This window comes from Lissotriton helveticus, chromosome 9 (assembly GCF_964261635.1).
Source record: "Lissotriton helveticus chromosome 9, aLisHel1.1, whole genome shotgun sequence".
NCBI lineage: Eukaryota > Metazoa > Chordata > Amphibia > Caudata > Salamandridae > Lissotriton > Lissotriton helveticus.
The window spans coordinates 54816313-54832052 of NC_136070.1; the positions used below are offsets into that span (position 1 = coordinate 54816313).

The 15740-nt window shown below is 40.6% G+C and overlaps 1 protein-coding gene across 3 annotated transcripts in view; it reads left to right on the forward strand.

The window, feature by feature from the left end:
• Nucleotides 1-15740, forward strand: part of SPRED1 (sprouty related EVH1 domain containing 1) — a 583922-nt gene that overhangs the window by 274349 nt on the left and 293833 nt on the right. The window lies entirely within an intron of this gene.

The following is a 15740-nucleotide window of genomic DNA, read 5'->3' on the forward strand; positions in this document are numbered from 1 at the left end:
GGACTCTTTCCTGCCCATCTTTTGAATAGGCAGACTTTAGTAAAACACTTAGCATCTGCTTACCTGTTATTTGCGTAGTTTCTATTCAGTCAAAGGTAGGCAGCACTTCCCTCAAGCTGAGTCTGGGACAGTTTAGATGAACTCCTCGGCTGTCTCAGCACAAAATGCTGCCGGATGAAAGAAAAAGACGACAAGACTTCTTTTGGCAAAATAGTATAAAATGTAAGCATGTGTGCGGAAGGTCACACACCTCAGTGGAACTAGAATCTGAGCTTCTACTTATAATGTGGCAACCAGTTTCTTTTATATACATCATATGTTTGCATAATCTATCAGTTCACTCAAGCATATTATAGCAAAAGTAATACTTTCTAAAAAAAAAACGAATCACTTGTTTATAAAATGCGATACATGTGCACGTTATTTTGTTACGCTTCTACACACCTGCTTGTATTTCCGGTTGGTTGTCCTTGCTTGTCTCTTTGAAGCCTAGCACTGCTCTACTCCCTACATGTCTACTGCTCTACAAGGCCTAATCTCACACCTATCCTGTGCTACCTTATTTACATATTTTCTCAGAGATGTGTTCTTGCATTGCGGGCCTATAACTTTCCATTTCTGCTATTTCCAAATATATTTCTCTATTTTACTGAAGTTTGTCTCTACATTCCTCCACCCGATACCTGTCTCTATTTTGTGCTGCTTTTCTATTCTACTATAGCAGATAGCTTAGGCCTGTATTTCTCTTTTAATATGTACATCTGCACACAACTTTCTGCTGATGTTTGCATTTACCTGAGTGGTCCTTCTTCATTTTCTACATTTATTACGATGGGACCTTAAATGGCGGTTGTGTGGGGACAGATGTTCAGCACTACTAAAGTTCTTGCCGATAGGCCTTTGAGCTAGTGAAGCACCATTAAGTGACCCTGAGGCCTGAGCTGGCAAGTAGAGGAGAGGGGTTGGCCTAACGGCTAAGGCGCTCGACCTCGGACCTGGGGATCTGGGTTCGAGTCTCGGTAACGACACCAAAAACCTCCTGTGATTCTGGGCAAATCACTTAATCTCCGCGTGCCTAAAAAAATGAAAGTGTGTCCTCATGTAACGTAACTGGTGCTATGTAAAGCGCTCTGATACCTGATTCGGTTCGGGTCTAGTTCGCGCTATATAAAACTCTGCAAAAAAAAAAAAAAAAAAGTAGGGCACCACAGGCGTTAGAAGAAGAAGTGGCAGCAAGTGTGTCCCTGGGACATTCTTCTAGGTCTTTTCCCCTTTCGGTGACTGGGGGCAGCGGACTGTACATCCCGAGGGCTGTAATGCTCACAGTACCCTTGACAACTCCCTGGTGATGTGTCCTCAGCAGCAGCATTACAACAGAAAAGGCAGGAATGTTATCCATTGCCAACAACTGATGTAACTGAGCTAATAGGGCCATGTACCTGCTCTCAGATGGGCGGAAAATGTTTTCTACCTAGACGGTCCAGACATAATGCTGGAGGGGAGGCAGGATTTATTCCTTCCGGGCTGTTTCACATTCTCTGTCTCATGTGCATGCTCTAAATCTGGCTTCTCCAATGAGTATCTCGTAAACAACTGGTAGCTCTTCAGCTACCTGTAAGTGGCTCTCCTGTGTCCAGCATAGCGTACTAAATTTGAAACTTTTGCTTGGCTAATATATGTAAACCAAAATAGAAAAGTGTTTATTCAAGACGAAACTGATTGTATTTTCAGAACTCTGAGGCTGATGTTTGGAGAAAAATGGTTGGATTCCCAAAGTCAATTTAAAGCTTAGTAACAGTATTTCCTTAGTGACCGGGCCTTTCAATCAAAAGCTATTTTTTATACGTATGTAAAGGCATTCTAAACTGAGAAGTCTTTTTCACGTTACTCTTGGCTACCCTGTGAGGTGCTCTGAGGGGATCATGGCTAGTAATCTTGAATGGTGTGGCTACTAATGTAATCTTGCCTGATTTGTTCACTATTCCAACAATATTAGTAGCTCAGGATGATTTTCATTGATCATAAGTAAGGCTCCCTGTTTTCCGTTTTTTACAGATAAATGCAGACAGGAATCTGTCTGCAGTTATTTTTTTAAAGTGAATAAATACAGAAAATTGTGCTTCTTTGAAGTGACTCTCCGTGTTGTTTTTCATTAATTGCACCCCATCAGCTGAGCAGATTGACAGCATTGTAAATTAAAAAACAAGATGACATTTCTTAAAATAATGGCATTTTTCCACATACATTAGTGGTATAATGCTAATATTTAGTGGATGTATTGTTACATAAAGTTTGGCACCTTAAATAGCTAAATGACGACAGATTAAATAAATATGGAAATGTAGTTTTACAACTTCATTTATGCACAAGACACAAAATAAATATGGATGAATACACATAAAATGGCCCAAAAATAAATACAGATTAATACAGATGGAAATGTTAAAAAAACAAACAAACAAACCGGGAGCCCTAATCATAAGTAGCTCTTATAACAGAAAACATTGAAGACCCCTGCTCTAAATGATGTAAAGCTTCACTTTTTGAAACTGTGTGAAAATTGCACGTGCGCTGTCATGATGCCCGTGTTCCGCTCTCTTTTTAGTTCGTTCTCACGCTTGATTATCACTGCCTTGTCTTTGGTGGGAAGGGTCAGGTGGTGCACCACCCATCCCCTTTCTTTCAAAAAGGGAGTTTTGGTCAGCCCGATATCTAATCACAAGGCGAAGCGGCCGCAATGGCTTTATTTTTATTTTTTTATTTTTGTAGAGTTTTATATAGCGCGAACTAGACCCGAACCGAATTGGGTATCAGAGCGCTTTACATAGCACCAGTTACGTTACATGAGGACACACATTCATTTTATGCACGGGGAGATTAAGTGATTTGCCCAGAATCACAGGAGATTTTTGGCGTCGTTACCGAGACTCGAACTCAGATCCCCAGGTCCGAGGTCGAGCACCCTAGCCGTTAGGCCAATATGCGAGCACTATGCATATGTGATAACACAGCACCTTTGGTTGTAAAGAAAAGCTGTACTCTCAAAATTGACCAACAGTCTAAAATCTATTTCTGCCAAAGACGAGTCTGTACCCTCTTTAGATAATATGGAATTGATAAAACATGTATCTGTAATACACCTTTTCTTAGACGTGCAGGATGCACGCTGAATTGTTGTCACTGTGGTTGTAATGTCCCTTTTTAAGATCTGGCTTAACAGCTCAGCGGTCACCAGGCAATTCTTTAAGCATCACTAGAACGGGGATTTGGCTCCGCCCAAATGGTAGGAGCCAGGAGTACATGCTTTAATTGAGCAGAAGTTACGTAATGCATTTATCAAAACTTAGTGAGCAAAAATGTGCATCTGTACCTACAAAATCACACATCCTGACTAACGGAATCGAGAGCTGAGGATTTCTGCAGTCTCAGGTGGCACTACTGCAAAAAATGCCTCCGGTTGCTACATTTTTCAGTCAATAGTCTTGGGTAGGGATGGCTCAGTGGGTATTCTCCTGGGAGCACCAAGAGAGTTGGAACTGCCTATGGCAAGAACACCCATAGAGCTGTTTATTTCGGTATTCACAGACATTCGAAGTGCCTTTAGCAATTCTCATTACACTTCCATCTTTTTGAGTAGGTACGAGTGCTATAATGGATGCTGGAAAGTTGTCTGAAGGCTAACAAATCGGATTGCTGCCCTAGAGCCTTTGAGTGAATTCCAGGTCTCTGGAGCCTAGCCCGAGACATCACAGATGAGTATAGGTCCTTCAGTAGTATGCTGAATATGATATCTTGATTCCTCCTGGTGCTTTTCAGGGAGTAGCAAACTAACTATCCCTATCCCACATTTGGTAACATGTGAGTAATAGGTACTATGGTTAAGTGTATATAACACGTTGTACCATGGCCTGCTTATCACAAAACATGGCATAAGGATGGATAGACTCACTGGTTGGTGCAACAGAGCAAGTGAAAGGCTATGCCCCAAATTTGCAAGGCATCTGAGGTGTACATTAAACCGACATCTGACCCACTTCCATCACAGCTCACGTATGCCTTATATCAGTCTGTCCTGTCGCTTGTCACCATAACCAACTCAGACCTACTGTCTTCGTCAAAAGCCTTCCCACAAGGCAATCATCACGTAAACCATAATAAAACTACAAATATGTATAAAAAACAGTTGTTCGAAAAATATATAATCCTTATTAATAAAACCTAAGAAGTATTCTTGCAGTGCAAGTCATCTATCCCCATGGGTTGTTCGAGTGGATCACCAAAACATCTGCAAGATTCCATTTAACCAAATACCTGCCTACAGGCTTTAGCGCAGTGTGATAGCAATTCACCCTTTTAAAAGTCTACTATCTTTTGACAAGCTTTTCACAATAATGAAGTATGAACTTTGCGCTATGCATTACTTGGTCATTATAAACCGATCACACACAAAGAATTTGACAAAGCATTTCCCAATGAACCGATGAGGCCTCCAGCCTTTAACAACAAGGCTTTAACAACAACTGTTTGACACTACATACAACACATGCCTGCTGAAGTGTGCATGCGCTAGTAACCATCAGGCATACATTTTATAAATTACAACTGTGTACAAAATTTCAGTAGGCACAACAATATACAGCCCCTTTCACTAGGACCTAACAAAGATCATCAAAGTGAAATTCCAAACCATAGGTTTGTCAGATTGGGTGACGAACACCAAAATTAGTACCTGTTATGGTAATTAATCTATGAGAGTACACGTAACCCAAATACCTTTCTGCGGTCTGTAAAATAATGTGATAACAGCCCACTGTTAGAGGCCAATCGGCTTTACTGTACGGTTTAGACAACAAATAAGCCAGGCTTACTGCTTTTGTTTTCACAATAAACTGTTCAGGCCTTTGGTAACTTGCAGAACATTTGCTTGCACATCAATAATTGGCTTGTCACCATAACCAAGTGAGGCCTTCTGAACGGAACGTAAGCTTTCTTATAAGTTAGCTGTCAGCATACAGTCATAAAATTGAAAATGTATACAAAATTAAAGTTGGCAAAGCAACATACTATCGCTCCTGGCAGGGCTTAGCAAGGATTCTCACAGTGTGCATCTTTTGTACCCATGGTTTTCCAGAGAACACCAGACCCCTTGCACATTACGGTGATTTGTGAAAATCCATGTAACAAAATAACTGCCTACAGTTTTTGCACAGTGTAATAACAATCCATACTTAAAAACCTATTATCTTTAACACCTGCTTTTTACGATAAGTAGGTAAGGTCTATCGGCTTTGTTATAACGTTTCATAACAAACAGATCAAACCTACAAAATCTCTCATGACTTTTCCCAAACCGATTTAGGCTTTAATTCAGAGTAACAATAATCCACCCTTAAAAGCCTATTGACTTTTAACATATGCTTTTCACAAGCAATATGCCAGGCCTAGTGCCTTTATCGTAATTTCTCAAAATAAACAATCAAGTCTGTATCCTCTATCATCCGCTTGTCACCAGAACCAACTCAAGACTACTGTACTATGCGTAAGCTTTCCACTAGGCAACCAGCCGGCATTCATTCATAAAAGTACAATTGTATACAAACTTACAATTTGTAAAGAAAAATACTGTCTCTCCTAAGTAGTTCAGACCTAATGGCTTTAATATAAAGTTCATAACAAATCTGTCATGACTTTTCCCAATGAACCGATGAAGCCTTTACCTTTAACCATTGGCGTTACACTTTACCCACTACAGTAATCTGTGAGATTACAGGGAACAAAATACCTGTCTCTGTGTAGAGAGTGACTGACAGAGCCACTGCCGGCATAGAGCTGGCTCTCATAATGAGTCCACAGGGTGAGAGTGAGAAGGGCTAGCAGCAGGACACCAGGTATTGTGGTTTTTTCCCTTCAAATTAATTCAAGGAAAGTAGTTGGGATGGCCAGAGAGAGGTGGGAAAGTTTGATATGATAAGTATTGTTTTCATGAAAAAGCTTGTGGGAAGAAGGATGAGTTGATGAACAGTATTTTGTGTGTTGTTTCCCTACGACCTTTCTCCGTCTACACAGCTTATCCGTGGGATCAGCACCCAAGAGACGGATGGATGTTCATGATGCCAAGTTTAATTTTGTAAAGTGCTCAAATGCCCTTGGGCGTCTTGGCACTAGGGAGCTAGCTACCTGAACTGAAATACTTCTATGGAAGAGTTTATTTATTTATTTAAAGTTTTCTATAGCGCGAACATGACCCGAGAGGGTATCGGAGCGCTTTACAAATGATCAGGGTAAGAGAAACAGGCAAGGCCTACAGTAATAAACATTAATAACAATCGTATTAACAGTACAGAAAGTAGGAGTATCCAGGTTTGGGTGAAGAACTCCCATTAGACCAACATAGCGCATATAAATGATCAGGGTGAGAGAAACAGGCCATGCAGCTACTAGTAAACAATAATAAGCATCACAATACCAGTATCATGAGAGCCAGAGAAGGAATTTATTCATTAACAGCACTTTCACTTGGTTTATGAAAGATGCAGGTGAAGGATTAATTCAGATTTTAGATCTAGATTGAGAAAAGCCAGTTTTGAGCCCTTTCCGAAAACGTGTCAAGTTTGAACTGAGAACTCCCTAATAGAAAACACCCAAGCGCACAAACAAAACAGTGAAAGGAGCTCAAACTCTATAAATACGCAATTCACTAGTTCTTATTTTACCAAACTTGGAAAGATAGGCTGAATCAGCCCAGCCTGCCAGCTGAGCTATATTCAGGAGAGTGGCGAATTATTACATATGTGTTTTATTTGGCAAAGGGCCTCCTGAAGTTCCGAAATGGTTTATCTTCATATTTGCAGCAGCTGGCTGGAGTCTGGCTTTCAGAAAGCCTTCGGACCTCCCATTTATCTTTCCTCCATGATTAGCAAGGAGTTGAAACACTTTTTGATACTTTCACCACAAATGGTACACTTTTTTGTAAATTCAGTTTGCCCGTCCTGCCAGCGATTTGAAGGGATGTGCTCTGTTTGTAAAATGTTTAGGTTTGAAGTGCTTGCTGCATTTATGCAAACATAGTGTATTGTGTGTTTTACTTTAAGGGTCTTTAGGTCAGCCTCTGGCTTCTTTTGTCTTGTACTCTTCTGCCACTTGGTTCACCTTACAGGAGGATTGTAGTGTCAAAATGTAACTGCTTACTCTATAGGTGTATTTTGGCTCACATGAGAGAATATTTTACAGTTTGCTAGCGGCCCGTTAGCAGTAGGAAATGAGCGTTGACAGAAATATATGAACAAGCATTTTTAATGCAATACATCTCACATTTACAAGAGTTTGAGCTATTGGCATTGTAAATGACAATGCCTTTTATTTATGTGTTGTTTTTAAAACAGATAAATAGAAGACATTGTCATTTACAATAACTTAAACTTGTGCAAATGCACGACCTATTGCATTGCAAATGCGTGCTATAAACATTTTTTAAAAAGCGTTAGAAGAGAGTCTGTCCTTCTATTTGAGAAAATCATGCTCAACTGTTGTAATTAAATCCTACCGAGTAACAACACACCTAACAGGGGGTGTTGCATGAGAGGTTACAAAATGAGACAAGGCAGTTCTAAGGAGGAGCTTCTAAGCCTTTTGACCAATGAACAGCCACAGTTTACAGTGGACAGTGACAAAAGCCAATGAAAATTATGGGCAGAGAGTGGGCGGAGCTTCAAGTCCCTATCTGAATACAACCTGCCTCGCATAGCAGCGCATGCAGCGCATGCACTGCCCAGGCTCGACCTAAAAATGAATCTGGAGCACCCTTTTTAACATGCTTTTATCTGTGCTCATTGCCCAATAAATAACCAGCATTGGCAAAGCCAATAGCATTCAGAAACCCATGCATCTCCGGGAGCTTCTACATACAATGATACATTTGGAGTTAAGAATGTTAGGCTGTGCTTCACGCAGTATCTCCCTGACTACTAGACTAGGGGCAATCCTCTAGCTATGGAAGTTAACTAGTGCAGTATGGTCCGTGCATACATCTCTTAATGTGTAAATCACCAACTTGCTCATCAAGAAATCTTGAAGAAGCACTCCCTGCAGAATGATATTTATAGGTGCCATTTGGCTGAAAAGGGTCTGACTCTAGGAGATTGTAAGCCTACTGGAGGGACCTCGCAGAACTCTCCCAGTTAGGCAGGGCAGTGTCTTACTAAGGGAGCAACACATTTTCTTCTAGTCTTCTCAATCTCTAACTTTGACTACTTTCTGCCTGAGTCTATAACTAGAGTGAATCTACGAAGAACAGTCCTGTAGAATTGTAGCTACAGATAAGTTACATTTTAATCTTTTGTCACTAGGACCTAGTCTAGAAGTGGAATCTGCTGTAGTTCTCAAGGAATTTCACTTTAAACTCTAATAATTTATTTTTGTGGGAGATACTTATTGTGTTATTAAATTACTATGTCTTTGCTCCTGGGGCCTACAGGAATACTTCAGAGTTTTTTTTAATGTTCCAGAATGATAATGTTCAAAACCATTTTGATAGCATTCTCTGATTGATCCCCGCCGTTAGGGTGCTGCATGCTCAGTGCTGTTTGAAATGTGTTGTTTGTAGTAAATTGGCGATTTTGGCAAATTGTGACTGTCTGCTCTTGAATTCATGAAAGCAAAGGGATCTCTCAAACACCCTTTTACTTCCACAGTTGTCGATGGTAAGTTTTTCTTTCACTTCTCGAAATCTACCAGAGCTTCAGTATGTTTTGGCTGCTGAGCTGAAAATGTATATTAATCTGCGCACCCCATTCAGCCATTCACAAATTTCACCTCTTGAAAACCTGTTCCCACTTGTTGAGAATAGGAGTGAACTAGGTATATCTGATACTCTAAGCCAGCTGTTCTTAACCAGTGGTCCGGGAGCCCATTCGGTGGGCAATGTCTACTCTGGGGCTCTGCGACTGCTTACAAAATTATAAACATATTAACAGATTAACAAAGTGTATATAAAAAAAAAGCAAAATATAAATGTAACATTTTTCAAATGTTCTGTAAATGAGGAGCAATTTGAAATTGGCGATAAAATGCAAGTTGGTATCCACTGATTGATTCTTGGGAGCAGTGCATGTGCATCAAACAGAATATAGTATGGATGATGGCTGGCCTCAATTGAATTTAGAAAAACTCCAACCTTCCTATTAAAGTTAACATTTTAAGTTTTTTAATATTTGGGAGTTAAATAAAATATTTAATAATTAGTGTATTTGGCTGATGAAAGCTTGTTTCTGTAATTTTGTCCGTTGCTTTGTGATTCAAATAGTTGAAATTGCTTAAGTCCGGACCCCGGATTCCAATAATGACTTAGTGGGGGTCACTGGATTCCAATAATTATTCAGTGGCTGTCCCAGGATTCCTGTAATGATTAAGTGGCGGTCCACAGAAGTTAACCACTTAAGAATCACTGCTCTAAATCCTTCTTTTTGCTCCATATTCTGTGCCACCATTAGTCACTGTCTTGTTACTGCTTGGTGTTAACTCTAGGGACTGATTTAGGCATAGAAGGGGCACTTGAATGAAGTCATGTCATTGACACTCATGGAACAAGTTATTTTTTCCATTTCAGCACTATCTTTAGAGAGTACTTTCAAGCACATGATAATGACTGTGCACAGAATGCACTCTGTTTACTTTTTTTAATTTAACATCACACTTGGTAGTTACCGTTTGTTGTACCTTCTGTGTCTATTATTTTTAGATGAGAGGTTTCAACTATTAGAACGATATTGTTATAAGTTGTAATTTGAGGATGACTGAGGACCAGGATTCTGAAAGGACCAGGATTCCGACAGGGCCATTCTTCCTTTATTAAACATTTTCGTATAAAAGATAAAACCTGAAAGCAGGATACAGCCATAACAAAGCTTAACCACAGTACCTGCGCAGACCAATGACAATCCCAGACATGACATTCACAATACAATAAGCAAATAAAAGAAAATAATTAAATTTGAGCAGTTAATTCTCCACCTTTATGCCAAAGGTGTCAGTGGTGTGAATTATTCTCTATTAGAACGTTGGAATGTTGGTAGCTCAATTGAAAACAATGGAGTAGCTCCGGGCTAATAATGGCTGGTATAAGCCCGGAGCTCCAACATTCCAATGATTGTCTTTGTTCACAGCTGTGGCTCTGAACCAAGGCCTCAGGGAGCCTGAGGGGATTTCAATCCCCTTGGGTTCCTTGTTTGAACATTCTTCCCTCTAGTGGCAGAATGTTCTAATAGCCTTATAGCCTTTTGTAGCTGGGCTATACCGGCTATTAAAGTCCCGCTCCCTTGTTAAAGGCCCGAGCCGACGCTGGAGCGGGCCTTTAATAACTGATATAGCCCACTACGGCGGGCTATAAGGCTATAGTATAAGAAGAGAATTCTTGGCGACTACCTCTCAAGAATAGAGCAAGCAGTATGACATAACTGGCAATAAGAAATAAGCAATTGTGGCAGAAGACTCGTGGACACAAGGCATATGTATGCCTTCTCTAATGAGCCACATTCTAGGGGTCGATCAGGCTATTGTCTCCTGTGAGGTCTCTTTGCATGGCTCTGCAGTTGTCCGGTGGTTTGAATCTATCACCACCCACTATATCATAAATTCTGCAGGCAGTCTTGATAGGGGAATTGCCCTAGGTTGATATAATTTCATTACTTCGTGTACATCTTGTGAATCTTCATTTGTCATGGCCTGTAATGTAGGAACCAGGTGTGTCTGACAAATTCCACATGCACGGTGATGGCCCTGGTGGCGATTTTCGCTTGTCAGTAATTCCAGTTTTGATATTTTATCTCAATTGCTCAAATACTAAAAATACCTTTTGATGGACAAACCTGTTGGGCTTTCTTGGATACAGCTCATTTATATTTGTTAGTGTGTGTGTGTTAGTAATGAAAGACCAGTGCATGGTGACACATCCCAGAGTAAACCAGTGGAGCCAGCGTGCCTGTGAAAAGCAGCGAGTCTTCTAAGACCCCCAATGCTGCCCGGAGCAGGGTTCACATTTAATTCACCTTGGGTTCGCTATCAAAATAATGAGGCAAGCGCTGGGAACTAGAGACAAGAAAAAGGTTTATTTCTCATGAGGAGACCACGTCAACTGCAGACACCTGGATGTCTGGGGGAGGTGTTCTGCTGGCATCTCTTTTGGCTCTTCCTTTTATACAGGTTTTACACAATGCATTTGTTTCATCAACATGGTTACACAAGCTTGGAGGCCCCAGGGAGGTTTCCACACAAGCCCAACAGTAATTCTCTTCCCACCCAGGTCAAATAGACAATCTTATCTTGCAGCTGGACCTTGCTTCAGGGTATAAAACATGTGAGACCGGCCAGGTCTAAGAGTCTGTTCTGTTGATCAAACAGATCCTATTGTTGGTAAAAACAAGTCCTGCTGTTTGCAGTGCAATAAACCATGTTGCAAGGGTCATTTTAGTGTCTGGTACCTTTTTGTGTAACTAGGTGCGGTGAGGGGTAGAGTGATCAAAGGTTTGCCTGCAAACAGAGATGAAAGGAAAAACGAGTTTGTGGCAGCAAGTGGCGCTGAGGTTTGTCGTGACAATAGGGTTTATAGCCCCCAGCACACACATCAGGTTTGGTCAGAGGGTCAGATGGATTTCTAGTAAGGGCAGGGTGAAACAAAGTTGACCAACAGAGTACAAAATGGCTGTGATGGATAAAATGGCTGCAGCTTATGTGCACATAGAAATTTCCATCAAACAAGATGGCGCAGGCAATGTTCACGATCGTCATTTTGCTTTTAACATGCTCCACCCCCAATCTCCTTAGTTCAGAAAACTACTAGTATTAACGGAATTAGCGATTTAGGCAACCTTGATTGCTGGACACACACACACACACGCACACACAGGCTGCAGATGAGTTTGACTGTGTATAAGAATATTGCCTTTCCAACTGGCCAGTGTTAGCAACAGCTGTGTTCAAGGTGCATTACATGCCATGACGGCTATATAGGAGGGATTCTAAAGAGCCTTCTGCATTATGCTTTTACCTCCTCAAGGTTTGCTGCTGAATGTTTATGATTTCTTGGATATTCATCATTTTTATCCAGTATAAATCTCTAAATCTTATCCCTTGAGCCATCTTCTTCCCGAGGGGCAATTTATCTTCAGTTGCACTCTCTCTTACAGGTATCGGCGGAAACTCTCACATCTCTGCTCAACTGTTTTGTTCACTCCCTTGGCTACAACTATCAAAGGAGTGGTAATAAATCCCAGTGGTGTCCTACATGTGTGCTTTAGTTAACCCTCTCTCGCTGATGCTCACCAATGTTGACTTCGACTTTTTGTCTTTTTCCCTCTTCCCTTCCTTCATGCCTTAAATTGAATCTATGTGATTTTTACATAGCACTGGTTTCACAATGAGGACGGTTCATGGGTGGGCTGCATTTGGGAACAGAGGGCAACTGACTACATTGGCAGGGTTGCAGACTGTAATTTTACCACAAATTCCTCTAGCCGTTCTACATAATTCTCTTCCAATTTACCCGTTTGTTTTGTTTCTCCGTCCTGAACTAAAGATGTCATGCTCGCTATCTTGGTGTCACAGCAGTGGAAGAAGAATACCAGAACATGTGTAGACATAGGGCTAACACTGGTAATGCATGTACCACAGTATGCGACTATTCATTTAGAGAATAAACAGATTTGATCCCAGACATCACTCAGAAAAAGCAAACCACTGAAATTGTCAGGATTTTTTATGCCAATCGGCAAAACACTTCAAGGTAAAATTAGCCTGAAAACGGTCCCTGAGATCTTAACTTTTGTGATGCCAATGCCCTTATTTATCAGTACCACTAAGAATCAACAAATTGTGGTCCATTGTTCTGCTTTGCGTTGGCTTTATTCTTTCAAAACTGGATGTTAAGCATGCTCGACGGGTGGAACCAGTGACACAATGTGGACCAGCTGTTCTCTTACTTTTCTAACTGCTATTGCACAGTTTATGGTCCCAACTCAAGTCAGCACACAATTCGTACAAATTGGTGGAAGGGTATCTATTTGCTAAGGTTTCCAGAGTTTGTCCTCATAGCCTACTTTTTCTTCTTTCGAAAATGGACAGAACGGCATTGTTTGAATTGGAAAAGTCACCTGTGTGCTGGAAAGCACCTACATGATCTGGGCATACTACTGTATGTTGACCTACTGAATTGTAAAATCCACAATGGTTTTTATGCAAACAATCTCCACTGAATGTAATTCTATTTAAATATGCCTCATTCATATTCATTATAAAAATCCTAAAAACATGATTAGATTTGACTGTTTGGTGGATCAATAAACCAAGCCATAATTAAGATCCACAGATTCTGATTGGCTACCTTCCTAATTAAAATGTAGCACTCTGTAAGGAAAACCTGGCTTTGCTTACACTTTGGCATTGTTTACTCATGAGCATATTCATTCACTATCAGTCATTTCCACCACTTGGGATTGTCGCTCCATCATCTGTTGCATCTCCTATAAGTGAAAACAGCCTTCGAGTGCTTTTTGTCTTGAACTATCATGCAGGTCGAACAATCTGACTTTCTTGAGCTTTTCAACTGGACAAAGTTGATATCATTGGGTAAAATTTGGAAAGGGAAATAATCTATTAATGTAAGCTAGTATTATTGATAATGTACATTTCTGTGTTCCAGTGTGTATTGTTTTTCTGTACATATACGAAGCCCGTTTTCTAAAAAACACAACAAGCTTGGAAATATAGGTTGGTTCCAAGTCTCAGTCTAATGCATCGTGCTGGGGCGAGAAAGTTTGCTCGTTTTAATGTAAAGGAAAGGGTTTTTTTCCTGGTGAGCTGAGCTGTTGCACAACTGAGCAGTGGGAAACTCTGAAATCAGGGAGAAACCCACAAGAAGTGCTTTGTGTCCCCACAAACCGTGATGCTTAATTTTCCTGCGGCACCGCCTGGCTGTGTTCCGCTTGCAGGATGAGAGGAAGCTTGAATCACATATCTTGCTCCACGCCATTTATAGAATCCCCAGGGTAAGGCTGCAGGGTGTTTCCTGGTTCATCCATCACATCCTGTTATAACACATAAACAGCGTAACTGCTGGGAACCATGGGGAAATTTCGAAACAATGATTATAAATAAAAGTCTGTGTCGAATTTATAATTTGCAGAGCTGTTCTCAGAACTCTCTTTCCTCAGCTCACTGGTCTCTTTATGGATAGAACCCATAGAAAGCATTGCACCTTTATATTGATTCCCATGCCTTTTAGTATCCTCTCTCATCAAGAGTCAAATCCAGAGTTATTTGTATGTACCCCATAGGGCTCACAGCAGTCATCCCCATTTTCCTTCTCTTTCTATGGACAGCTACACCTGAACACAGTCTAATTCACCGAATCAGGGAGACTTTAAAACTTTGTCTTTATGATGTTTCATGTATGTAAGAGAAGGGAACCTTTCTGCTTTTGTAAGGTCCCTTGATGCTCCTGGACAGTTGGAATTTAGACCCTTATGACAAATGCATGCTTCAGCATTATTTCCGTGATTCAAATGCATATGTTATGTGCATTTGTCTTGTGTGTACCACTATCCGTAATGTCTTTCAGAATCTGGGGATGCTTAATTGATCTAGTGTTCCAAAGTCAAGTGGTCTGTTGACCCTGTATCTGGTTGAGGTTCGTATTGTGTTGAAGAGATTCATATTGAACATTGGTTAGTGATGCCAGATTAGACTTCTGTATTGTGTAGTAGTGGACTATGTGGCTAGTGGGTTAACACTAAAACCTCGAGGGTTTGAGAGATGAACGTTTGAGCTGCTTTGGCACGTTTTATTTTCATCGTTATGATTCTCATAATTCAGACCCTGAAATGGCTTGAAAATAAAAGAAACAAAAAAGGTAATGTTCTAAAATGTAATCACCTGTCTTTTTAAGGTCGCCCAATGTCACCTTAAGTGCAGCAGAAAAATATGATATAAAGATGTTGACTTATTAGTTGGAACAATACTATCCCCTCAAACTAGCACATACATCTTAAAGGAATGAGGCCTTCTCTAAATACATTGTCTGTGACATAGCAGTAAAAGGCACAACATGTCTTTACTGTTATACGTTTACACAATAAAATACGTATAAAAATCATAAAGAACACCAATTATACAAGGGCTTAATAACACTACATTCGTTCAATCTCTTAATTCATTAATCCTTTAAAGTCTATACAAAAAGTAATGTAATTTGTAACACAGCTGGCGCGCCTGGCCTTCATGCTGGAGGCGCATTGCTGTCTTACTTCTTCTGTATCCTGTTTTTATAAAGAACATGTACAATCACGTTTTAAGGTTGAGCCTGGTCAGTGCTTGCGCTGCTCTGCAAGGCATGCTGTATTCAGGTATGGACTTGAAGCTCCGCCCACTCTTTGCCCATATTTTTCATTGCAGTGTGTCATTGTCCTTTGGAAACTGTGGCTTTTTATTGGTCAATAGGCTTAGTAACTCCTCCTTATTACAACCTTGTCTCATTTTGTAACCTCCCATGAGGATATCCCCTTTTACATGTGTTGTTGCTCAGTAGGCTTTAATTACAGCCTCCGAGCACAATTTTGTTTAATGGTTTTCACATGCCTGCTGTTGCAGGCAGCACATGCTCTCCCGCAACGCTTTATTTTTTTATTTTTAGATAGCACACACGGCAGTTCACGCTGATAGTGGTGGCCGTGCCTTTGCTTTACTTGCTGCAC